Here is a 26,682-nt window from a genome sequence, read left to right as displayed (position 1 = left end):
ATGGACACTTTCTCAGCCATACAAAATATCTGAGGGTCAAGCACACTTTTAATGAAGGAACTAGGATGAATTCTTGGTATATGTAGATGAAATCTAGGGTTTTGAGGCTATGTTTTTGGAATGGAGGAGTGAGAAGAAGAAAAGATGGAAAAAGTGAGAGAAAATGAGTCAAAAGTGGTTTCAAATATTTGATTCTAAATAGATCACTCGAGTAAACTTTCCATCGCTCAATCAATGAAGAGATTTTGAATATACTACTTGAGCAATCACTTTGCCGCTCGAGCAATAAACACAATATCCCAAAAGTTTTGCAGTTCAACAGTGAAATTATTGAAAGCCTCACATCTCTGATTGAGATACCATTTGACTGCTTGAATGGTCTCGCCTGCAAATAGGCAAGCTACTGGGAGCCTCGAATCATTGCTCAAGTGACCACTTGACCGCTCGAGCAGTCTCCTAGAACAGAAAATTACAATACATTTTCTCTCTCTTGGTTCCATTTCTCTATTATTTCGTTCTATCTACTTTACACTTGTCGATGTTACCAAATGGAGATATAAATGTCATCTAATCAATCTTGGGGCTATGTTTTTAGCATTTTCAATTTCTACAACTTATTTGATTAAGGTTCTAAATTTTCGATGAGGTTCTTTTAATTAATACTATAATTATCATGGTTCCATTTTGGTCCACAAAATACCAACAAGTCAATAAATAAGGTATCCAAAAGAATTTTCCTCAATAAGGATACTATCTATGTTAAGAATCTAGTATCTAAACCAAAAATATTACATAGGGAACTACATTATCTCTTCTTGTGTATAGCCTAAGCTGAAGTGGGATTACTTCTTTCAAAAATCTTTCATTAGGTCTAAGAATGTTAAGGGTACATTGTTTTTCTCTTCATTTCATTTCTTTATTATCTTATTGTCTATTTACAATTGGTAGTTACTAAATGATGATAGGAATTTCATTTAATTGATCATAAAGTTATGTTCTTGACTTTTCAATTCACTATGGGTTATTCAATTAAGATGCTTACATTCTTAAGACATTTTTTTTAATATATATTAACAATTGTAATTCGGAAGAAGTTCAATTCATTGATTCCTATCAATTACCAAATCATTATGATAACACTAAAAGTGAGTTTCTTTGCAATAATTATGTTGTCTAGACTAGGACTTGAAATTTGAATAGAAAATTTTATCTATGAAACATAACACTATTGTTCACTTAACAAATCATTCATTTATGTGATCAGAATGATGTGAGGGAATTAGTACACATTTCTTTCTTATGAGATCAATACATTCTGGGTTTTAGACTACAGTAAAGTGAAATTTTCTCTTTTAATGTCCCATGAGGATTCGAATAATGATATGATTAAAAGAAACTGGTTCGTTCTCAAACCAATACTAAGTAGATTAGTTTTAATTGTTTTATTTACCCAAAAAAAAGTTTTAATTGTTCAAAATTGTTCAATGTTTCAATTGGTTTAAGTCTTAATAATATACATTCTAAGAGTCTAAGAGATCTAGTTATCATGTTAAAAGGTTGAGTTTCAAACAATAAAGTGGATGAATTCTAAATTTATCAAAGATCAAGTAAGATGAATACAAATAAAAAGTATGCATGGCACAATTGGTTCAATACATTATACATATGCCTAAAGTACTTCGAGTGATATCTTTACTTTACAGGTAGATTAGTGCGACGACCCCAACGTGCATATCATTTTTATATATTATTTTATTAAGAGAATTTGCATAATTATGTGTTAATTTTGTGCTTATCTATTTGTTTATGAAATATTTGTTTAATAGCTTACTTTGAATCAGAAATTGGAAGCCTTAACGGATTCAAAAATCGAAATTGACTAGTTCAATAGGCAAATTAGAATATTTAGATCATACAGTAAGTTTGATGAAAATTTGATTCGGATCAAAATAACTAGAATAAATCAATTAGAATTGATTAGGATTAATTAGAATTAAGTTGGATTACCAAACCAACCAAGCCTTAAGTCCCATCAAATGGGGTCGGTTACATGAATCCTTATTTTCCACGCGGCCCTATCAAAGGCCATTTTGTTAGTCAAATTAAGTAGATCCATATCTCTATTTACAATGCTAACCAACGTTAATCTAACCCTACCCCGTCCCCTCACACTTCCATATACCATTACAGTATCACATCTCTTCACTACTACCTTTGTTGGTCTCTATTGAATATGATCAAACCATCTCAATCGATTCTCTCTCAACTTATCTTCTATCGGTGCTACTCCTACCCATTCCCGAATACACTCATTCCTAATTCTGTCTTGTCTAGTCTTGCCACACATCCACCTTAGCATTCTCATCTCAGCCACTTGGTTGCCCAACACTCCGTCCCATACAACATCGCTAGTCTAATAACCGTTCTATAGAATTTACCTTTAAGTCTATTGGGTATTAATTTATCGCACAGTACCCCAGACGCACTTCTCCACTTACACCATCGCGCCTTAATCCTATGGGCCACATCCGCATCAATTTCCCATGTTGTTATAATAATCGACCCTAAATAACGAAAATGTTCACTCTTAGGCAGTTCTTGGTTTTCAATCTTCACTTCTCCTCTACTGTAATTGTTATTGTTACTAAATTTACACTCTATGTACTCTAAATTAGTTCTGCTTATTCGGAATCCTTTAGATTCAAGAGCTTTTCTCTAAATCTCCAACTTTGTATTAACTCCTCCTCTAGTCTCATCCACTAGCACTATATCATCTGCAAAAAGCATACACTATGGCACATCATCCTGAATATTTCTCGTCAACTCATCAATAACTAAAGCAAAATGATAAGGACTTAAGGTAGATCCTTGGTGTAACCCTACAGTGATAGGAAATTTATTTGTCACTCCAGCAGACGATCTAATAGTGGTTAGCACCCCATCATACATGTCCCTAATCACACCAATTTAACCTTTTGTCACCTCTTTCTTCGCTAACACGCACCATATTATATTCGAGGCACTCTATCATATGCTTTCTCAAGGTCGATAAACACCATATGAATGTCTCTTTTCTTTTCTCTATGCTTTTCTATTACTCTCCCCAAAAGATAGATTGCTTCCATTGTTGACCTGTCTGACATAAACCCAAATTGATTCTCTGACACCTCTGTTATATCTCGCAATCGGCATTCTATCACCCTCTCCCACACTTTCATTATATGACACATTAGCTTGATTCCTCTATAGTTGTTACAATTTTGGACATCCCCTTTATTCTTATAGATTGGTACTAAAATACTCTTCCACTATTCATCTGGCATGTTCCTAGTCAACAAAATTTTTCTAAACAACCTAGTCAACCAAGCAACCCCCTTTTTACCCAAACACTTCCAAGCTTGAATAGGGATATCATTTGGTCCTAAAGCCTTATTTGATTTCATCTTCTTAAGTGCAAACTCCATTTCAAAGTTCCTAATCCTGCGATAGAACCTATAGTCTTGGTTTATCATATTACTGGCTATTTCTTTCCCTATTGCCGTACCTCCATGTTCCTCATTTAATAGTTTCTCAAAATAGTTCTTCCATCTTTTCTTGATCTCTTCATCTCTCACCAATACCTTAGAATCCTCACTCTTGATGCACTTAACTTGATTAAAATCTCTTGTTTTCCTCTCCCATATCTTAGCAAGCTTGTATACCCTCTTCTCTCCCCCCTTACTATCTAGTCTAGTGTATAGGTCATCATAAGCTTTCAGCTTAGCCTCTCTCACTACTTTCTTGACCTCTTTATTAGCCAATCTATAGCTCTCAAGGTTCTTCTCAGTTCTATCCTTTTGCCACTTTTTAAAGCACTCTTTTTTTTTTTGCTTTACTACTACTTGAACCTCTTCCCTCTACCACCAAGTTTCCCTAGAGCTGGGTCCCATTCCTTTCAACTCTGCAAGCACTTCCCTTGAGATTCTTCTCATAAAATTGGCCATCGAGTTCCACATAATGTTAGCATCATCTTCCAAGTTCCAAGTACATTCCTTATCCATTTTCTTCTTAAATATTTTTAATTTATCTCTTTTTAGGTCCCGCCATCTTGTCCTATGACGCCCACCATCCTTCCTAGCTTGGTATTGCCCTCTAAAACATAAATCTAGTACCAAAATCCTATGTTGAGAGGTCAGGCTCTCTCTAGGAATCATCTTACAATCATTGCATTTTAGGCAATCCACTTTTTTCTCACTAAGAAGTAATCTATTTGGCTCTTAATTGACCCACTCTTAAAGGTTATCATATGCTCCTCCCTCTTCTTATATATAGTATTGCCCACAACCGGGTCAAAAGCCAACGCAAAATCTAAAATACTCTCTCCAGCCTCATTTCTGTCACCAAAACCGTATCCACCATGCACCCTTTCATAGCCTAGTTTATCTATGCCTACATGGCCATTAAAATCTCTACCTATAACCAAATTCTCTCCTATGGGTATCTCCTGTAAGATCTCATCCATTTGCTCCCAAAAATCCCTTTTAATCTGATCATCTAATCCTACTTGAGGGGCGTATGCACTAATAACGTTCACTATATTCCTTCCAATAACTAGTTTAACTAACATAATCCTATCCCCTTTCTTGATGACCACTACTACATTCTCCACAAGACCCTTGACAATTAAGAATCCTACCCCATTCATGCATCTATCCTTACCACTATAATACAGTTTAAAACCGGCATCCTCAATTTCCCTAGCTTTCTCACCCGTCTACTTAGTTTCTTGTATGCAAGCTATAATAACTCTCCTCCTAATCATAACATCTACCAACTCCATCGTCTTACCAAGTGGCTACCCTAAACCTATAGTCTTGGACAAGTTTCTTTACCTGCGTTCGTCCAGAAAAACACGAGAACCTTTGCCCATTTTTCACCGCACCTAGGCGTCGATGTGACGCCCCTAATCTAGCCCATATGTATGAGATATAAGCTTATTGAGTTCATATTCTTCATCATATTTGGCTGAAATTGTAGAGAGAGGGAGAGGGAAACTCTTTTAGAGAGAGATGAAGAAGAATTGTGAAGAATTTAAGAAGGAATTTGAGGGAATTAAGCTACCAATCTTCAATTACAAGCTCTATGTATGAATTACAATCATAACTTTTGTAAATAATTCATGTAGGAGTTGAATTCATGTAATAATAAGAGTAATTTCCATGTAATTGATAAGAAGATAGAAGAATCAACTTGATTACGGAAGAAATGAGCTAATTGTGGACATGCATGCATAATTCATCATTCTTAAGCTTGATTTTCAACAAAATCTTTTCATGCATCAAGTTATACTTGTTATCTTTGAGGGTTCTTCATGATTTCACACTCATCATCTCATATTATCATGTTCTGAAAGAAAAAGAGTTGGTTCTTTTGCATGCATTGAAAAATTGTGAAGTTCTTGAGTTTGTTTTGAAACTCGAAAGGGATTTTGGAGCCATGGTGCGAAAATAATCATACATCTATGAGTTATGAGGTGTTTCCTCATGTTTCCACCAGCCATGCAAGCTTTTGGGCATGAACTTGTGTTTTGAAACTCAAAACCCAATTCTAGAAAACCCAGAATTCAACCACTTCGCTCGAGTACTGAAGTAGTCACTCAAGCGCACTTTGCATGCTCCTAGTATTTTTGTAGACCTTTGCAGTTGGCTCGAGCAACCAAGCGTGCGCTTGAGCGAACCCAACTTCGCATTGCACTTGGCTTGAGCGACCAAGTGATGGCTCGAGCCCACTTTGACACTATCCAGTACTTTTTGCAAACAAACTGCACCACTCAAGTAACCAAAGGTGCCCTCGACCTAACTGCCCTATTTTCAGCATTTTTGAAAACCACTCTCATGTGCATATTTTCGTTTTCATTGTCTTTTAGGCATTCTTGGGCATTGTTTAGACATCATTAATGAGAAAATGAGTTAGAAACACATTAAAACGGAATTGAATTAAGATAGGACATTTGATTAAGACATGTGTTTCAATGTGTGCCTTTATTATGTGTTTTGTGTAGGTGGTTGCCCGAGGCTTAATATTGGCACGACGCACTGTGAGTAATATCTTTATAAAGCTATGTTCAAAAAGTATTTTTGAATGATTCAAGAATGTTATTTTCTTTAAGTCTTATTTTGTTACCCATGAATGAAGCTCTGTTTTGAACTTGTAATCGTGGCATCCTTTAGTGAGGCCCTCGCCTAGGGGAAACAATACCATGGCCCACAGATTAATTGAAATACGGATATCTCTGATGTTAAACCCTAGTGTTCCATATTGAATTACCCGTTTATGGTTTATTGATTGACTCGTTGTGGACCCATTGGATTGACCCTATTGGTCCTATTGGCTTTGGCACATAGATTATTGTTACTCTATTGGATGTTACCACGTATAATGATGTGAATGGTTATTGTTAACGCAAAGTTTTGATATTGTTATTTGAATTGTTTTGGTTAGTGAAAAGATACGCTTTAAGAAATCATGAATTCTATTCATTAAATCCTTTATAATGATGTTACTTACTAGGCCCCAGCTCACCCCTCTCCCTTATATATATGTAGGTGAGCAAGTAGAACGTCAAGTCTAAGGAAGCCTCGGAGTCTACCCTTGTGAAGCCATTTTTAAAGTGCCTCCATGGTGGGGCATACTTGGACTCAAGTGGAGCCAAGTTTTGTTAACCTTCTGTAAAAGTCTTTCGCCTTGCTTTCATTGTTTATGTATCATGTATATTGTAAGACAAGTTATGTATGAAGTTGAACAAGAAGTTTGTTGTAAATTATATGTTTTGGTATAATGTATGTTTTGTTCTATTGATAAAGTTATCATATAAGCACTACTCAATGGACTTAATTAAGTTTTGTTATTGCTTCCGCTAAGCCCCATTTATGTTATGATATGATCTTGTTATTGAGGCCAGAGGTAATCTGGGATTACTAGCCGGTCATGACCCAAACCTCTAGAGGCGGGTTTGACAGTTAGGCACATACCTTTAAACTAACTACGTGGTTTGACATAGGAACAAAGAGATTTCCTTAGACTTTAGGACAATTCTTCACTTGATGTCCCATTTTTCCACATTTGAAACATGCCCCAAAGATTTGATGACACTACCCCCAATGATGCTTATGACATGTTAAACATACAGGAATTAAACTATTACTCTACCCAAAATTGCTTGAATTTCCTACCACAAATTTTTTAGGTGTGTCCTGTGGTTCTTTCTTTAACTTAATACTTGACTTCTTCTTTTGACTTTGTGGTTTATCATAATGTTGTTGCATGGTCTTCATTACACCCTCAAGCACTTCTTCCTCCTTTACTCGTTTTGAGAAAGTCTCAACTTCTAAAGACTTGACTTAATACATTATTGTTTTTCAACATATTTTCTAAAGACACAAGAAAAAGGGATTAAACACTTAGGATAATATATACGTACACAAAATAATATCTAGTTTAGAATGTAACATATATCACATATACTTTTACACAATTATAAGATTGCATTAAAACACGCACACACACACACACACACACACACACACACACACACACATACACACACACACACACACATCGATAAATGCATTGGTAGGACAACCTATTCATTCCTGAGAAATTTATCTGAAACTTTCGATTTGAAGCTATGTCAACGGAACATGATTCCAATCAGATTTTCAAGGTCATTCAACAAGGATATAAGACTCTAACATTCAACACAACAAGCTTTAGGTTACTTATTAAACAACATATATTATGTACATGAAACACTAAATCATACCTCAAAACTTCTATAATTTCATACGAATTGTTAACAACACATCTATCAACTCCAAGCAGCCAACCTTAGTTATCTCAATCATACGATACATGCTCAAATGATACAAACCTACCAATAACTCGTGATCTTCCCTCGGAATCAAGACTCCTATGTAGATTTTTTTAGATTCTAGCCCATTGAATTTTTTGGGATTTTGTTTAAAGCATTTTTGAAGCTGCGAATTGCTTCAAAACATCGATTGGTTATAATAGCAAAAGTGTGTAAGTTATATTTGATTAGAAAATTAGTGAAATAATTGTCAAATTAACTTGTTAGAACATTGATTTAAACATATAGCTTATGAAAATAAGTAAATATGTATTTTAATATGAGTTAATTGTACCTTCAAATCACAGTTTAGGGCAAGGATTGGTTAAAAGAATCAATGTATACAAGAAACATGTAATCCAAGACAAAATGATGAAATCATAATCCTCATTTCATTTAGAATTCAAAAGATTACAGAAAGATGGTTCCAACTTCATAGAAGTAAGGAAATAAAAAGTTACAAGGTCATGAAATTTGACCCAAAAATACTTTGTAAATTTCATTTCCTTCTTCAACTTCTCCTTAACGTTATATGCTCCAACTTGCTGAGATTGAGCAAACTAAAACTTCAACAAAGAACTCTGTGCCTATTCCTATAATGCTTCATGTAGCTTGCTTTCCGTGCTCCTTTCGGATACGATAGCCCTACAGTTCGGACTCCTGTGACTCTAAATCTGATTCCACAAGTGCAATGTAAAATAGATAAACACAAATGAGTCCAAATTCGGCAATTTTGGAAAATTCATTTATAATCAGTAATATCAAAAATGGACTGCATTGCCAGATTAAAGAGTCGCCACCTAAATGTTTTTGGAAAATTTAGGAAACCCGTGACTTGTGTCAAAGGCCACTTATCCCTCATCACCAAAGTGTCTCGGCTCGGGAACTTAGGTATAAGAGGGGAAGGTCATGAATTGAGCACCCCACTCACCCGATCAAAGATCGGCCTCTACTAATCATGATGTGATGCTTATGTACAGTATAAGCTTTTGTTCTGATTATTAGGCTAGCATTACTATGTGACGCACACAAGTATAGACTAATTCGCCCAATTTGGAATGCTTTGATTTCATGTTTGTTCTGAAAAAGTGTTTGAATATGTGCCACTTGAAAAAGTAAGCTCACGTTTACATTAATCGAATCATCCCAACTTAAGCGAAAAAGCCTTCATCCAAAGGCATTCAAGAGATATATCAAATAAGCATGTAGCCTCATGGTGATATGCTCGATATGACAACAATCACACGAATGCAATATGCTAAAGAAAAAAATGCTCACCTAGTACTCAACCGAGGCAAGCCAAAATAGAAGAAAAATCGTTAGAAAAATGCATGATCCTAATGATGCAAATGACTAATGCAACACATACAAAAAGCAATTAATAGGCTCAGCTACAAGTATGGCATGTGAGTCAATTCAAGACATGCGACAAAGTACGTATTCAAGTAAGGAATTTGAAATTTACATTGATTAGTATAATGAGCCGAACCCTTATATATGCAAGACGACTGGATGCAAGTCATGGAAAATGATAATTAAAACATGATGTTCTATGCTATCCATCATAAGCAAGTAAATAAAAGGGAAAAAGAAATGGGGGTTAGAAGACATACACACATTATTACATATTTTCCCTCATACAAGAGGGTCTGAATAAATGTCTGAATCGAAGCTAATTATTACAACACCTAAATAACTAGCTACACTAACTAACTATTACAACTTAGAATTAAACTAACTAATTAGTTACAACACGGAAATAATTAACTAAGTAATTAACTATTACAAGTTCAAAAGAATTGACTAATTAATTAACTAATATGTAAACTAATTAAACTCGAGCGGGGGTTGAGGAACCACACGTGCCAAAGAGAACATCCTCCTGGAAACGCCTTTGTTTTGCTGCTAGAACTGTTCTGTCTGCAGAAAATACTTCTGTTTTTGCCTCAGTTTCTACTCTGTTTTGCAAGAAAATGACACTGCCTCGCTGAAAATAGGTGGCCGGCTGGCCGCCCAAGAAAAGTGGTCGGCTAGCCACTAATTTTGAGACTGCCCTGCTGTATTGTAGACGCGCCCGCGCGGGGCCCTCGCTACAGCTCGGACTCGATTTTGTTACGGTTCTTAATCAGAACCAAAGAGTCCAAATCCGGCAAATCGTTTCGAGAAACAGACTTTCTGAAAAGAAGTGCCAAACATGGACTGCTTTGCCAGATACAGAGTCGCCACCTAAATATTTTAAAATGGGGAAATTTAGGAAACCCTGACTCGGTACCAAAGGCCACGTGTCCGTCATCACCAAAGTTGCCTTGGCTCGGGAGCTTGGGTACGATTGGGGAAGGTCAGCTATGAGCACCCCCTCTCGCCCGATCCGAAGATTGGCCTCTACTAACCGTCATATCCGTTTTTGAAAACGTTATGTGTTCTTATTCCAGTTATTAGCCTAGAATTACTATGTTATACGCACAGCAAACAAGTATAGACTAGATTGCCTAATTTGGAAATAAGCATTGCATATTCGTTTGTCTTGAAAAAAACACTTTGGAATTTGCTACTCGCAAGTAAGCTAAAATACGGATTTCAACGAGTTTTTCCAACTCAGACAATCCAACCTTCGCCCACAGGCATTCAAACAGTTTAACACATAAGCATCTAGCCACATGGTAAGCATGCTGTTATGATAGCATTCACACGCATGCGATATGCTAAAACATGAAAATACTTACATCGTACTCATGCCAAAACAATAAACTCGTTAGTAAACAATGCATGATCCAAGTCTATGTTTAAATGTCTAATGCAACACATACAGGATGCAATTAGAGTAGGCTCAGCTAACCTAAACATGGGATGTGAAATGCAATCAATTGATGCACGTATTCAATATGGAATTGAAATACAAATGCAGTTAGCATGATGTACCGAGTCCGGTGCATGCAATACTAATGAATGATGCATGCATGCATAGCATAAGGTATGCTAAATTAAACATGTCCTATTACTAACCATCAAAGCGGGTAAATAAAAGGGAAGAAAGACGTGGGGTTGGAAGACATACACACACTCACGCACACTTATTACATAATTGCCCTCACTCGGAGGGTCCAAATAAATATTACAGTCCGAATAATAAACGCATAAATTATTACAGAATTTCTAATTAATTAACAGAATGAATGCAAAAAGAAAGGTGGCCACAGCCCCCCCGCCTTGGGATGCGCGAATGATGCATGCTCGAACCCGTCTCGCCCGGAAAGTCCGTACCATACCACTGCCGCCTCGGTTTACACTGCCCTGCTTCTCTGAAAATTGCCAAAGTTCTGGGATAGGTCCCCTGAACACTGTGGAACACCATCGGCTGAAGGAAATGTCCACCGGCCATTGAAAATATCCATCGGCTGCTGATGAAGCTACCGGCCCAGGAAGGATTGCCGGTCGGCACTGAATACTGCCGGTCGGCAGAAAGTTCCTGCAGAATCTGGTTTTTGACAGCAACAAGAACAGACATCGTATGGCAGGGAATTTCAAGCCAGTGTATGCATGGCCACTCTCCCAATCATGTAATGGACTCAAGGGAGTATGCCCCTCGACCCTCGGGCCATCAATTACGCATGATGGCCTAAGAGGCCAAGTTTTGCAACTTTGATATCAAATGAAATGCAAGCACAAAACACATCAAAGGGCCCCAACCCCTATCATGATTGATCAAGAGGCAAGGGATGTATGCTCATGCAATGCGACCTAGGCATGTTAATTAAGTATGCAACATGGGCATGCAAGCAAGTAATGCACAATGCATGTTAGGCGCACAACCTAAATGAGCAAGCATGCAAGATATGGAATAATAATGGGAGTGACAAGCATACAAGATGTGATCTAAGCATGCAAGTGTGCAAGGCATGCATCATATTAAGCAACCTAAACATGCAACAACACACAAGTATGCCACAACACACAAGGTGAGCATGCGTCAACATGCAAAGGATGGTCTTACACTAACTTGGACAGCTCTCTACTAGGTCCCAAACAGTGGCCATTAGATGAAAATGAGACTCTCGAAACGCGTGCACGCATGCACGCAAACCGAGGACCAAACCTAAGGCATAGTATGCAACTCTAACAGGGCATGGCAAGGCATGAAATATGGCATACAAGCATGTAATTCCAGCACTGAAATGTAATACAAAACAACCCCGAAGCATGGAAACATGGCACCCGATGCACGGAATGGCCCCGAAACACAAAACTAGGCATACGCATTGGCCTATAGCTATACAAAGCATGCATTATTTGATTATGAAGCATGAAGACAGAGTCAAGGCAGTCCCAAAACATGCATATTTCCAGTTCAAAGCATGGCCAAAAGATGTTAGCAAGATGGACTAAAATAGTATGCAACTTTGACTAGCAAACATGGGTTGTATGGCAAGTATATGATGCACATGGAATCTCACCAAACCATCAAAAATTAGTGAATAAAACATGTAAAAATAGGCCCAAATAACCACTGATACGCAACCTTGGCATGCAAAAATGATGAGTTACTTTAGAGGGTGATGCAAGGAGTTATTAAGCACATGCAAGATAGACATTTAGTATGACCAAATCAACTCTGAAAATGAGTTTTGAGGGCCCTAGAACCCACTAAAAAATGCCTGAACCGAGCTCAAGAAGTGTGCAAATGTTGGCCCCTTTGTAAGGCCAAAAAGGGCATCAAACAAGACAACAAGGAGAGGGGATGGCCCTCTCCTTCTTAGGACCTTAAACCACCATCCTCACCACTGAAATCCCTCAAGATTTCAGTGGTGAGGAGGCCCAAACAAGGTGGTCCCAGAGCTCACTAAAAATGCACAAAAATGAGGCCAAACAAGGCCTAAGAGGGGTCAAACAACCCCAAACACAAAAGTGTTCTTGAACAAACTGAAAAAGGAGCTAAAAACAAGACTTTTTGGAGTTATACACAAAGCTTAAATCAGAAAGCAAGATAGGCTAAAAGTGTGTGCAAAAATGGGGAAACTAAAGCAAAGAAGTTACCCTTGAAGAACCTTTGATGAACAGCAAGGTCAGACCTCTTCTTGTGATCAAAACCAGCTTAAAACTCTAAGAACAAACCCTCAAGGCCTCTCAAGTCGAAGTGTGGTGTAATGGTGTGTGTGTTGGTGCAATACTATGGTCAAAACACACTTTAAGGCTCTTAAACACACACAAAGGATGAGAGAGAGGGAGATATATAGAGAGAGGGTATATATATCAGATATATATGCCCTAGGTCTGGTTTTTGCTGAACCAAAACAATGGAGGAGGATGGGTTTCTTATATAGGCAAAGGGAAATGGTTTAAGCTTCTCAAAGAAGCTAAGTAAAAGGGGCAAAAGGGGCAAAGGAGGTCAAGGCTTCTAGAGGAAGCTAAGACAGCTGGCCAAGTTTCTTGAGGAAGCCAAGACAAGGGATCAAAGCTTCCTCAAGAAGCCTTGAGCAAAGGGTGCAAAAAGAGGGGTCAAAGGTGCAAAATAGCCACATATATGCACGGGGAGTAGGGTCTGTGCATCCCAGCTGGCACAGCTGGCATGCACCATGCCTGGAAGGTGCAAAAAGGTCAAACCGGCCAGAAAATGAGGTCGTCGGCCAAAATAAATGGCCGGTCGGCATAATAAATTGCCGGTCGGATAAATAGATTGCCGACAGATGCTTCCAAGGTCAAAAAGTGGCCGGTAGGTGTCTAGATTGAAGCCCCGGAAGTTAACTTTCCAATGGCGCAAACCTTGCATTAAAATTCCTCCTGTGCAAAAAGTCATGCCCTTTTTGGTGAAGCTGCGCAGATTCGATCCAACCGAGATGATGCCCAACTTCAACTGATCATATCTCTCCCACCCGGACTTGGCTTTGAGATATTCTTGAGTGAAAAATGAAGCCCCGGAAGTAAGCTTTCCAATGGTTGTGGCCTCATAGCTAAAATCCAAGTATGCAGATTAATAAGCCCGATTTAGCGAGGACTGCTCGACTCCCTTCTACCCAGATTCATGCCTGTCTTCTCCTCCAACTTGGTTTCTTCTCTCTTCCCCTCCTTTCTTCAACTTCAAACCCCTAAGCAAGGTGTTTTGAAAGATTTTTCAAAGATTTCATCTCTCTTTCATTCATTTCCACTTCGTCCCTGCTCGGTTTACCGAAAAGCGTAACGTTTGACAAAATGTGAGCCTCGGAACAACGCAGAAACTTTATTTCAAAAAAAGTTTTGAAAGAGAGGGTTTTAAGGTCTAAAAACCATCCAAAATAGCTTTGGTCCAAAACGGGGTGTGAATTTGAGACTTGTCTCTCTCCTTGCCGAAGAAACTGGGTCTTTGCCCTGCACACCTTTTATCACCAAGTAAACCATCAGTAACGCCCAAGTCTTATGGGCTGTCAAAAATGGGGTGTCTACAGTTGCTCCTCTTTGACAGAACTCGGAAGTCATAAGAATGACGGGAGTGAATGTCAAAGCCCAGAGACGACCTATTTTTGACAAGGCCGAAGACTTGGACAAACAAACAAAATACAAATGAATGAATGGTTGTGCCCTCAGGCTGCCTACGTATCCCTTTGCAAGGAATCAAGCCAGCGTAGTTCAGGGGCAGGATGCAAATGATATGAAAGAAGACTTTGACAATTGGACTTATACGCTACGCGAAGCAGGTTTGTATTCAAAACAATGCAATGTACTAACAAGTATAAGTGAGGTGCGCAAGATAGCGCGATAGGATGCCTGCAAAATGCAAGTAAGGTGCACAAAACAGTGCGATGCGCAAGAAAGCGCGAGTGATTTGAAATGCACAAGACAGTGCGAGTGATTTGAAGTGCACAAGAAAGTGCGATTGAGGTGCGTAAAATAGCGCGAAATATAAACTGCACAAAACAGTGCGATGCGCAAAATAGAACGAATGTAAACTGCACAAAACAGTGCAATGCGCAAAATAGCGCGGATGCAAACTGCACAAAACAGTGCAATGCGCAAAATAGCGCGAATGTAAACTGCACAAAACAGTGCGATTGAGGTGCGCAAAATAGCACGAATGTAAACTGCACAAAATAGTGCAATGCGCAAAATAGCGCGAATGATAAACTGCACAGAACAGTGCGATTGATTTTGAAATGCACAAGACGGTTCGATACGCTAAACAGTGCGATTGATTTTGAAATGCACAAGACAGTGCGATACGCTAAACAGCGCGATTGATTTTGAAATGCACAAGACAGTGCGATACGCTAAATAGCCCGAGTGATTTTGAAATGCACAAGACAGTGCGATACGCTAAACAGCGCGATTGAAATGAAATGCACAAGACAGTGCGATACGCTAAACAGCGCGAGTGATTTTGAAATGCACAAGACAGTGCGATACGCTAAACAGAGCGATTGAAATGCACTAAACAGTGCGATACGCTAAACAGCGCGATTGAAATGCACTAAACAGCGCGATACGCGAAACAGCGCGATTGATTTGAAATGCACAAGAAAGTGCGATACGCTAAACAGCGTGATTGAAATGCACTAAACCGTGCGATACGCTAAACAGCGCGATTGAAATGCACTAAACAGTGCGATATGCTAAACAGCGCGATTGATATGCAATTTACAAAATAGTGCGAGTGAGATACAACCACAAGATGTACAAGACAGTGCTAGTGAGATACAAAGTGTAAGGGCACAAGATAGTGCGAGTGAATGCATGTTCTATGCAAATGAGGTGCATTTTCTATGCAAGTATGGGAGAGTGCATTTTCTATGCAAAAGATACGAGCATTTTCTTTGCAAGAAACAGGAGCATATTCTATGTAATATTGAAAGCAAATTCTATGCAGAATCGAAAGCAAGCATATTCTATGCATGAATCATAACGATGCGCGGCACGCATGTCACAGAAGTATATATGAAAGTGCACATTCCATGCATTGGAAGGGCATCAAACATGTACTCTGGTGCCTCCGATTTACCTTTCGGAGGACTTTGTAACACACTCAGCTCAAAAAGGGCACACCCTGTTTATGTTGGCAAGAGGTAACATCTGCTGCTGCTTTAATTGCCATTCTGACTTGAAGCAGGCTTACACTTGGGGTCGAGATACACTCATACTCCAGAGAAATGGCGAGGTCTGGGAAGGTGCACCTGAAATGCAGTCTCGGATCTTGCCAAAGTTGGAACACCCTAAGATGCTCCAAATTTTCCTTTTTTCTTTTGCTTTGCAGTCTGGAACCTACATAGCTTCAGATAGGTCCTTGTTCTACCGTTCACACTTATCGGGGGTGGACCCTGCAGTTTTATGAAAGAACAAATACTGTTTTGCGCAAATGTGGAGAATGGCACAGCACTCTGAGCACAAGATGATTTTTTGGAAATTGAGAAATGAGTTCTTAACCGGGTATTGAGCCGACGGCTGGCCACAGCCAAAACGACTCGACAAGGGAAAAACAAAGGTAAACAACCTAAACACATTGAGTAACACTCGAAGCGACTCAAAACAAGAATCGAGACAGACAAAATAAAATACAAGACTCAAATGTGCACATGGAGCCTGTTTTCCCGGGTATTGTTTCCCACCCTTTCTCATTTGTGATTGTCACATCGCACAGCCCTCAGGCTCTGTTTTTCTGAAAAAGCCATTTTCTCACTTTTTCTCTCAGCTCACATCTCTCTATTCTTCAATCTCTCATTTTTGTATCCCTCCCCTGGGTGGTTGATGGATAAGCTGGAAATTGTGGGCTCATGCCCCTAGCATTCCGCTAGATTCTTCTTCTTGTTCACAACAGTGAGTTTCTCCCAGAGAGGGGCTGTGCTACAACTGGATGGGTAGAAGATCTGCAGCTGACATTGGTTGACGATGCTCTGCTGGGGAGTTTGGACTTGATCAGATCTGTCCAGATAAAGGAGTGGAATATCCTAATCCATTCCAATTTGTGCTTCGCAATTGGTTTGATACCTCGTTGCTTGGCGGAGGCGAGAGTTTTCTGCCCTTTTGCGGTTAGCTTCAGTGGTGCTTTGTCCGGCAGGTATGGTGCCTTTCTTGGCAAGCATGTTAATAATGGGGAAAAGACAGAACAACTGACTCAACGGTGCCCCTAGTTCATCATTTTGACCATTTTTTGTTTTTGCTTTCTACTGAAACAATTTTGACCAATATGAGAGTCAGATTAACATACTTGTTCGATTTTTGATTTGAAAATCATGCAAGTCAGGCTATGAGCACTAAAAATTTTCCTTTTTTGGGTCCAAGAAATGGTCCAGTTTTTTGGAAAAATGGAATAATTTTCGAGAGAATAGTCAACCTCAGTAAAAATTCTCAAAAAACTATTTTTGCAAACGGCCGATGCTCAACAAGCACGGAACCTACTCTTGAGATGCGCAACTTCAGATCCGAAGGAAAATTTCCCCTTGCTTGAAAAGAGCTGCACGGCAACGGAAAGTTGGCCCTTGTTTGAATTGCACCGCGACACACTGTATGGCAACGGAAAGTTGCCCCTTGTTTGGATAGCATCGCAGCGCATTGCAATCAGTCCTCAAAGTGACGATGACAACCGAACTCTCGGATACAGAGAAGGCAAAGATGATCAAAACCATTACATGGACACAGTTGATTTTGAAGTGTTTTACGGCTGGACTTCAGAATGAAGTTGCCTACGTATCCCAAAGATGAGAATCAAGCCTTACGTAGTTCGGGGTTAAGGTACACTCGGGTATTTAACCTCTCCTTTTGTGCTCTAACTTTTGCCAAGGCCGCCCTTCCGGGTTTTCAACCTTGCGAGCTCTGTTCTTCTTTTCTTTTCAATTCTTTTCATTCATTTTTTTTTTGTATTTTTCTTTTTTTTATCTTTTTTTGTTCTTCTTCTTCATTTCTTTTTTGTTCCTTGCATTTTTCTTCTTCTTCTTTTTTGTTCCTTTCCTTTTTTCCTTGCTCTACCTTTTGCCTGGGTCGCCCTTCCGGGTTTTCGACCCAGCGAGCCTCTCAAGGGTAAAAGTGTAGCTTTGTCCATGTCAAATGGTTCTGAGATCTCGAATCCGTCTGAATCCAGGAGAGTGACTGTTGTTCGCTGACAATGCAGGAGTCCATCCCATGGGGCCTGGATTTGCCCCTAGTGTTGTGGATAGGAACTCAGTAGTTCTTCAGCAATACTTTCTTCTTTCTTCTCTTCAGGGGTTTGGCATTCTTGCCAGTCTTCATTGATTTGTGGAATGATCCATCTTCGGCTCTTCGAGCACAATCTGGCATCTTTTGCCCCTAGTTCGACGGGTGCTTCTGATCTAGTTTTGCAAGCTTCTTTTGATGACACCTGATCTTCTTGATCTGACTTTCCTGCCCCTAATTCATGGGCTGCTTCAAATCAGGCCACACAGGCCTCACATTGTGGTTGATCGTTGAACCTTCTGAATCCAAGTTCAAGGTTTGAAAATGAGGGGTCGAGTCTCGAGGCTGAGAGCGGTCCTAGGCTGCACAATCTCAAGAGCGATTCCACACAGGTCTTCGCAGGATCGTGCAAAACATTTTTTTTTTTTTAAATCTTTTAAGAGAGCGACTAGTCGCTCGCGCTGAAGACAGTGTGAGACCAATCTGGATCAAGCCAGGATTCTTCTCAGTACTCACATTAACAAGCATGATCTCAATCATTAAAGGCTTAGCATGCCTCTCTTTCTCTCAAATGATCAAATTTTTGCAAAAACCCGAGGAATTCCTTCCTCTTCGTTTTCATCACAATGTTCAAAAACAGCTTCGAAAAACTTAGGTCAACGCAATGACTTAAAAGCACAGAGAAGCAGGTGAAATGCACTGTCGTTCCATTCGACTTTCTGGTACAACTGACACAAGGTAGAAGTAAGCACAAAAGCATGAAAAACCACTGCTGTTTCATTCATAACTGTTGGTGTAACTGGCTCCATGGCAGAAACAGACACAAAAGAAAGCGAAAAGACAAACACAAAACAAAATAGTGATGCCCGAGGTAACACCCCTGGAATCACCTGACTCTAACAAAATAGGACTGACTCGATACAACAAGACAGACCTGACCGACTTAGTACAAAATGACTGACCATATACAAAACAACAAAACTGGCCCAATACCCAAGTCAGAAAGTACAAAAACTAGTGTTCGCACATTGCTCAAAACTGTGCGTGTCAAACGCCACATCTGAAGTAAACTGAGCGCCGCCCGCAGGTGGTTTATCCCCCGATCGCACCGCATTATCCCCCAGGTTCACTGATCCAATGACGATAGACTTTGTTGAGTTGGTGCAACGATAACCTTATTGTCAATCAGATCTTGTATTTCGTGGCAAAGACGGAAACAACCATCAGTGACATGGCCGACTTGCTGATGAAAGGCACAGTACTTGGTCGGATCATGGGAGGAAGGAAGTCTATCTGGCAGTGGTCGTGACTCCAGGGGTTTCAGATCCCCTTCTCTAATCAGGACCCTCAAGGTCGCTGATAAAGACATGTACAGTGGTGCGAACACCCTCTGGCCTCGAGGTGGGTGTTTTGAGGTTTGTGGAGTTTTGCTGGATGCACCAGCAAAGGGATTGGTAGGCGCTGACTGGGTTTGCTGATCTCTTCCGAGCAAGGGTTTAGAGCTGAAAGGAACATTCCTGGTACAGCGGCCCTTCTCCCAGATTGCCCCTTGATTCAGACTGCTCTCATTCTGAGTGGCGAAAGTGTCATCTACAATTTCTGCAACAACTGCGAGTACTTGCTTCTTGTTCAGCCCTTCTGCTTTCAAAGCCTCAATATCCCACTGAAGGTGTTCATGGGGACCAATGCCTGCCCCTACCTTGTTCTTACCACTTGCCTCCACTTTGCCAAGGGATTGGCCTTCTTCAAATGCAGCCCGTCCTGAGGAGCCTTTTGACATGAACTCCCTGGTATGTGATGTGGTCGATGATGTGGCCAAAACCCCAAAGGCCAGATCTACCACAGTTCTCTGAAGGTCTTCAATCATTTTCATCAGCTCAGAAGTAGTGGGTTCGTGGGTTTGAGATGATTGGGGTTCAGATGCACCCATCATGCATAAGTCCAGGCTCTCTGGGATAAACACATTAGGCCTGGGTAGATGGACTGGGGTGATGTACGTGCTGGGGTCGTAAGGGACGGCTAGTGTGTGGATTAGATTGAGATGTGGATGATGTACTTGGTCATTGGGGCCTGAAGGTGGAGCTATCGTCTGGTTGTCGATGAGATTTTGGACCTCATGACGAAGGCGGTAGCAACGGTCGGTGCCATGACCACGTTGCTAATGGTATATATAGTACTTGGAGGGGTTATGTCTGGCTGGAAGTGGGTTAGGAAGAGGTTGAGGATCGAGGGGTTTGAGATGCCCTCTTTTCATCCAGACTTGTAGTGCGCTAGTCAGGCTCATATAGAGGGGGGTGAAAGTTCTGCCTTGAGCTCGGGCTGGGCCGGCGGTTTGTAGGCTTGGATTGGCAAAAGGGTCGGCTGTGGCGACTGTATTGATTTTGGTGGGTTTGGGAATAGTGCTACTACCAGCATTGGTACTCCTTGAAATCACCCTCCTTGTCGGTTCACTTGTTCTGGGGATGATCCCACTGTTGAACGCATTCTCGACCTGAACCCCTAGTTCATGCAAACTTTTGAAAGTGAATAGTGGAGCGACTATCAACTTTTGCAACATATCATGCTCGAGGTTTCGCACTATCATCTGCACTTGATCCCTCTCGGAAGGCCGATCTGTCATCTGTGCTGCCTTTGCTCTCCATCTTGCAACAAATTCCACAAAAGGCTCTGTTGGGTTCTGGCGGGTTGTTTCAAGCTCTTGCATGGTCATTTCAACTTGGGTATTGTAGGAATACTGATCAACAAAGGCCTCAGCCAATTCTTCCCAGTCTTGCTTCACTTTATCTTCCAACTTAGCGTACCAAGTGGCTGCTACACCCGATAGGGTTCTTCCATACAGAGAGAGTTTCTGTGGCTCAGTCAGTCCCATCGGCTTTAAGACATCCAAGAAAAGTCGGATATGTACCATTGGATCTCCAGACCCGTCAAAACGGTCAATATATGGCATTTTGAATCTGTCTGGGAGCCGTACGGCATCCTCAGTGTGCCCATCCTCAATGTCGGGAATGGAGTTAAGGCCTTGCGCCTATCTGAATTGCTTCTCAAGGTTCGCAATCTTCACTGCAGTCGGATTAAGCTCATTAACATCAAGGGAATAAAGCCTCTCATTAGGCTGCACCAGGGGTCTGAGCACCTGAGCTTGAGTCAACCTTTCCCGAGGATTTGGACACTGCAAATCTTCAACTGGCGGAAGTGGGTCAAAGTTTGGCTGGGGTCCCAAAGCTGGATGTGAGGCAGATGCCCCAGATGGACGCTGCATTTCAATACTAGTCTCAGCTTGCATGGCAGTTCCCTGATTTAATGCTGCTATCACGGCCATAAATTCTTCCGAACCCTGGGCCATCATGGTCTGCTGAGTCTGAACAAAGGTGATGTGACTGGCGACTGACAGATCAGATGAACCGATGAGCCCTGACTGGCCTTTCTTTGCCTTGCCTCAGCGAAAGAACACTGGTTGCCCTTGAATTGAATTTCTGACCTAACAAAGGCTATCAACACTAGTCCAATGTACCTCGGGGATATCGGAGCCTTCTGAAGCTATAGTTCCAGGACTACCCTGGCAAAAGAGAAAGCAAACAGCATCTCAGCACAATTTCACTGGAACGGATTTAAGCATACTAGGATGACTGTACTCAATACTGATCACTGTTTCCCAAATATCTGCCTGTAAACTGATACCCTCGGGTAAAATTGATTCCCCAAATACTGATGCTGATGCCCACAGGCCTGATGCCCAGACTCGCAAACTGGTATATGCGTTCCTGTAGAGATATACTCTAAAGGCACATAGCAAGTAAGAGAGAGCCAAAACACCCCTATGTTGGGGTAGGGTTTCCCTGTCCTATTTTGTCAGGAACTAGGGTTTCACTACGCACACAGCGGTTTTCAAACAACCTAACATCGGATAAGTAACCTGTCCTAGCTTGGAATGGTCACTATGGATTTCGATATGCACTAGGTCGAATGGTCGAAAGGGGTGCCTCGGTAAAACCGGGGTTTGTGTTCCCATACTGTCAGAGCCCATAACCGGTCAGCCTTATGGTCATGTCTTGACAAGACAAGCCTCCAGCAAACCGTTCAGGAATGGCAAATGGCAAACACGGTGTCCTAGGCGCACCAATGCACATGCAATGCAAAGAGACACATAAATGAAATCAAAACAGGATATCACGAGTTCGAGTCAAGCTCTCTGAACTCCCCAGCGGAGTCGCCAGAAACTGTAGACGCGCCCGCGTAGGGCCCTCGCTACAGCTCGGACTCGGTTTTGTTACGGTTCTTAATCTGAACCAAAGAGTCCAAATCTGGCAAATCGTTTTGAGAAACATATTTTTTCAAAAGAAGTGCCAAACATGGACTGCTTTGCCAGATACAGAGTCGCCACCTAAATATTTTAAAATGGGAAAATTTAGGAAACCCTGACTCGGTGCCAAAGGCCACGTGTCCGTCATCACCAAAGTTGCCTTGGCTCGGGAGCTTGGGTACGATTGGGGAAGGTCAGTTATGAGCACCCCCTCTCGCCCAATTCGAAAATCGGCCTCTACTAACCGTGATATCCGTTTTTGAAAACGTTATGTGTTCTTATTCCAGTTATTAGCCTAGAATTACTATGTTATGCGCACAGCAAACAAGTATAGACTAGATTGCCTAATTTGGAAATAAGCATTGCATATCCGTTTGTCTTGAAAAAAACACTTTGGAATTGCTACTCGCAAGTAAGCTAAAATACGGATTTCAACGAGTTTTTCCAACTCAGACAATCCAACCTTCACCCACAGGCATTCAAACAGTTTAACACATAAGCATCTAGCCACATGGTAAGCATGCTGTTATGATAGCATTCACACGCATGCGATATGCTAAAACATGAAAATACTTACATCGTACTCCATGCCAAAACAATAAACTCGTTAGTAAACAATGCATGATCCAAGTCTCTGTTTAAATGTCTAATGCAACACATACATGATGCAATTAGAGTAGGCTCGGCTAACCTAAACATGGGATGTGAAATGCAATCAATTGATGCACGTATTCAATTTGGAATTGAAATACAAATGCAGTTAGCATGATGTACCGAGCCTGGTGCATGCAATACTGATGAATGATGCACGCATGCATAGCATAAGGTATGCTAAATTAAACATGTCCTATTACTAACCATCAAAGCGGGTAAATAAAAGGGAAGAAAGACGTGGGGTTGGAAGACATACACACACTCATGCACACTTATTACATAATTGCCCTCACTCGGAGGGTCCAAATAAATATTACAGTCCGAATAATAAACGCATAAATTATTACAGAATTTCTAATTAATTAACAGAATGAATGCAAAAAGAAAGGTGGCCACAGCCCCCCCGCCTTGGGATGCGCGAATGATGCATGCTCGAACCCGTCTCGCCCGGAAAGTCCGTACCATACCACTGCCGCCTCGGTTTACACTGCCCTGCTTCTCTGAAAATTGCCAAACTTCTGGGATAGGTCCCCTGAACACTGTGGAACACCATCGGCTGAAGGAAATGTCCACCGGCCATTGAAAATATCCATCGGCTGCTGATGAAGCTACCGGCCCAGGAAGGATTGCCGGTCGGCACTGAATACTGCCGGTCGGCAGAAAGTTCCTGCAGAATCTAGTTTTTGACAGCAACAAGAACAGACATCGTATGGCAGGGAATTTAAAGCCAGTGTATGCATGGCCACTCTTGCAATCATGTAATGGACTCAAGGGAGTGTGCCCCTCGACCCTCGGGCCATCAATTACGCATGATGGCCTAAGAGGCCAAGTTTTGCAACTTTGATATCAAATGAAATGTAAGCACAAAACACATCAAAGGGCCCCAACCCCTATCATGATTGATCAAGAGGCAAGGGATGTATGCTCATGCAATGCGACCTAGGCATGTTAATTAAGTATGCAACATGGGCATGCAAGCAAGTAATGCACAATGCATGTTAGGCGCACAACCTAAATGAGCAAGCATGCAAGATATGGAATAATAATGGGAGTGACAAGCATACAAGATGTGATCTAAGCATGCAAGTGTGCAAGGCATGCATCATATTAAGCAACCTAAACATGCAACAACACACAAGGTGAGCATGCGTCAACATGCAAAGGATGGTCATACACTAACTTGGACAGCTCTCTACTAGGTCCAAAACAGTGGCCATTAGATGAAAATGAGACTCTCGAAATGCGTGCACGCATGCATGCAAACCGAGGACCAAACCTAAGGCATAGTATGCAACTCTAACAGGGCATGGCAAGGCAAGGCATGAAATGTGGCATACAAGCATGTAATTCCAGCACTGAAATGTAATACAAAACAGCCCCGAAGCATGGAAACATGGCACCCGATGCACGGAATGGCCCCGAAACACAAAACTAGGCATACGCATTGGCCTATAGCTATACAAAGCATGCATTATTTGAATATGAAGCATGAAGACAGAGTCAAGGCAGTCCCAAAACATGCATATTTCCAGTTCAAAGCATGGCCAAAAGATGTTAGCAAGATGGACTAAAATAGTATGCAACTTTGACTAGCAAACATGGGTTGTATGGCAAGTATATGATGCACATGGAATCTCACCAAACCATCAAAAATTAGTGAATAAAACATGTAAAAATAGGCCCCAATAACCACTGATACGCAACCATGGCATGCAAAAATGATGAGTTACTTTAGGGGGCCATGCAAGGAGTTATTAAGCACATGCAAGATAGACATTTAGCAAGACCAAATCAACTCTGAAAATGAGTTTTGAGGGCCCTAGAACCCACTGAAAAATTCCTGAACCGAGCTCAAGAAGTGTGCAAATGTAGGCCCCTTTGTAAGGCCAAAAAGGGCATCAAACAAGACAACAAGGAGAGGGGATGGCCCTCTCCTTCTTAGGACCTTAAACCACCATCCTCACCACTGAAATCCCTCAAGATTTCAGTGGTGAGGAGGCCCAAACAAGGTGGTCCTGTAGCTCACTAAAAATGCACAAAAATGAGGCCAAACAAGGCCTAAGAGGAGTCAAACAACCCCAAACACAAAAGTGTTCTTGAACAAACTTAAAAAGGAGCAAAAAACAAAAAAAAATTTCAGTTATACACAAAGCTTAAATCAGAAAGCAAGATAGGCTAAAAATGTGTGCAAAAATGGGGAAACTAAAGCAAAGAAGTTACCCTTGAAGAACCTTTGATGAACAGCAAGGTCAGACCTCTTCTTGTGATCAAAACCAGCTTAAAACTCCAAGAACAAACCCTCAAGGCCTCTCAAGTTGAAGTGTGGTGTAATGGTGTGTGTGTTGGTGCAATACTATGGTCAAAACACACTTTAAGGCTCTTAAACACACACAAAGGATGAGAGAGAGGGAGATATATAGAGAGAGGGTATATATATCAGATATATATGCCCTAGGTCTGGTTTTTACTGAACCAAAACAATGGAGGAGGATGGGTTTCTTATATTGGCAAAGGGAAATGGTTTAAGCTTCTCAAAGAAGCTAAGTAAAAGGGGCAAAAGGGGTAAAGGAGGTCAAGGCTTCTAGAGGAAGCTAAGACAGCTGGCCAAGCTTCTTGAGGAAGCCAAGACTAGGGATCAAAGCTTCCTCAAGAAGCCTTGAGCAAAGGGTGCAAAAAGAGGGGTCAAAGGTGCAAAATAGCCACATATATGCACGGGGAGTAGGGTCTGTGCATCCCAGCTAGCACAGCTGGCATGCACCATGCCTGGAAGGTGCAAAAAGGTCAAACCGGCCAGAAAATGAGGTCGTCGGCCAAAATAAATGGTCGGTCGGCACAATAAATTGCCGGTCGGATAAATAGATTTCCGACAGATGCTTCCAAGGTCAAAAAGTGTCCGGTGGGTGTCTAGATTGAAGCCTCGGAAGTTAGCTATCCAGTGGCGCAAACCTTGCATTAAAATTCCTCCTGTGCAAAAAGTCATGCCCTTTTTGGTGAAGCAGCGCAGATTCGATCCAACCGGGATGATGCCCAACTTCAACTGATCATATCTCTCCCACCCAGACTTGGCTTTGAGAGATTCTTAAGTGAAAAATGAAGCCCCGGAAGTAATCTTTCCAATGGTGGTGGCCTCATAGCTAAAATCCAAGTATGCAGATTAATAAGGCCGATTCAGCGAGGACTGCTCGACTCCCTTCTACCCAGATTCATGCCTGTCTTCTCCTCCAACTTGGTTTCTTCTCTCTTCCCCTCCTTTCTTCAACTTCAAACCCCTAAGCAAGGTGTTTTGAAAGATTTTTCAAATATTTCATCTATCTTTCATTCATTTCCACTTTGTCCCTGCTCGGTTTACCGAAAAGCGCAACGTTTGACAAAATGCGAGCCTCGGAACAACGCAGAAACTTTATTTCAAAAAAAGTTTTGAAAGAGTGGGTTTTAAGGCCTAAAAACCATCCAAAATAGCTTTGGTCCAAAACGGGGTGTGAATTTAAGACTTGTCTCTCTCCTTGCTGAAGAAACTAGGTCTTTGCCCTGCACACCTTTTATCACCAAGTAAACCATCAGTAACGTACAAGTCTTATGGGCTGTCAAAAATGGGGTGTCTACATGTATCAGAAAAGAAACAGAGAAAAAACAGAGTGTTTCCAGGAGATGTTTATCCTCTCTGCCTCTCCCCATGATGAAACAAATCAAGGAAGGGATAGAATCAGTTCACAAATCATCAATGGCTGGAAGGTTGTTGCATGATGATCCA

This window comes from Camellia sinensis, unplaced genomic scaffold (assembly GCF_055761805.1).
Source record: "Camellia sinensis isolate YWXY unplaced genomic scaffold, ASM5576180v1 Unanchor4, whole genome shotgun sequence".
Lineage (NCBI taxonomy): Eukaryota > Viridiplantae > Streptophyta > Magnoliopsida > Ericales > Theaceae > Camellia > Camellia sinensis.
Note: the sequence above shows the minus strand (reverse complement) of the source record.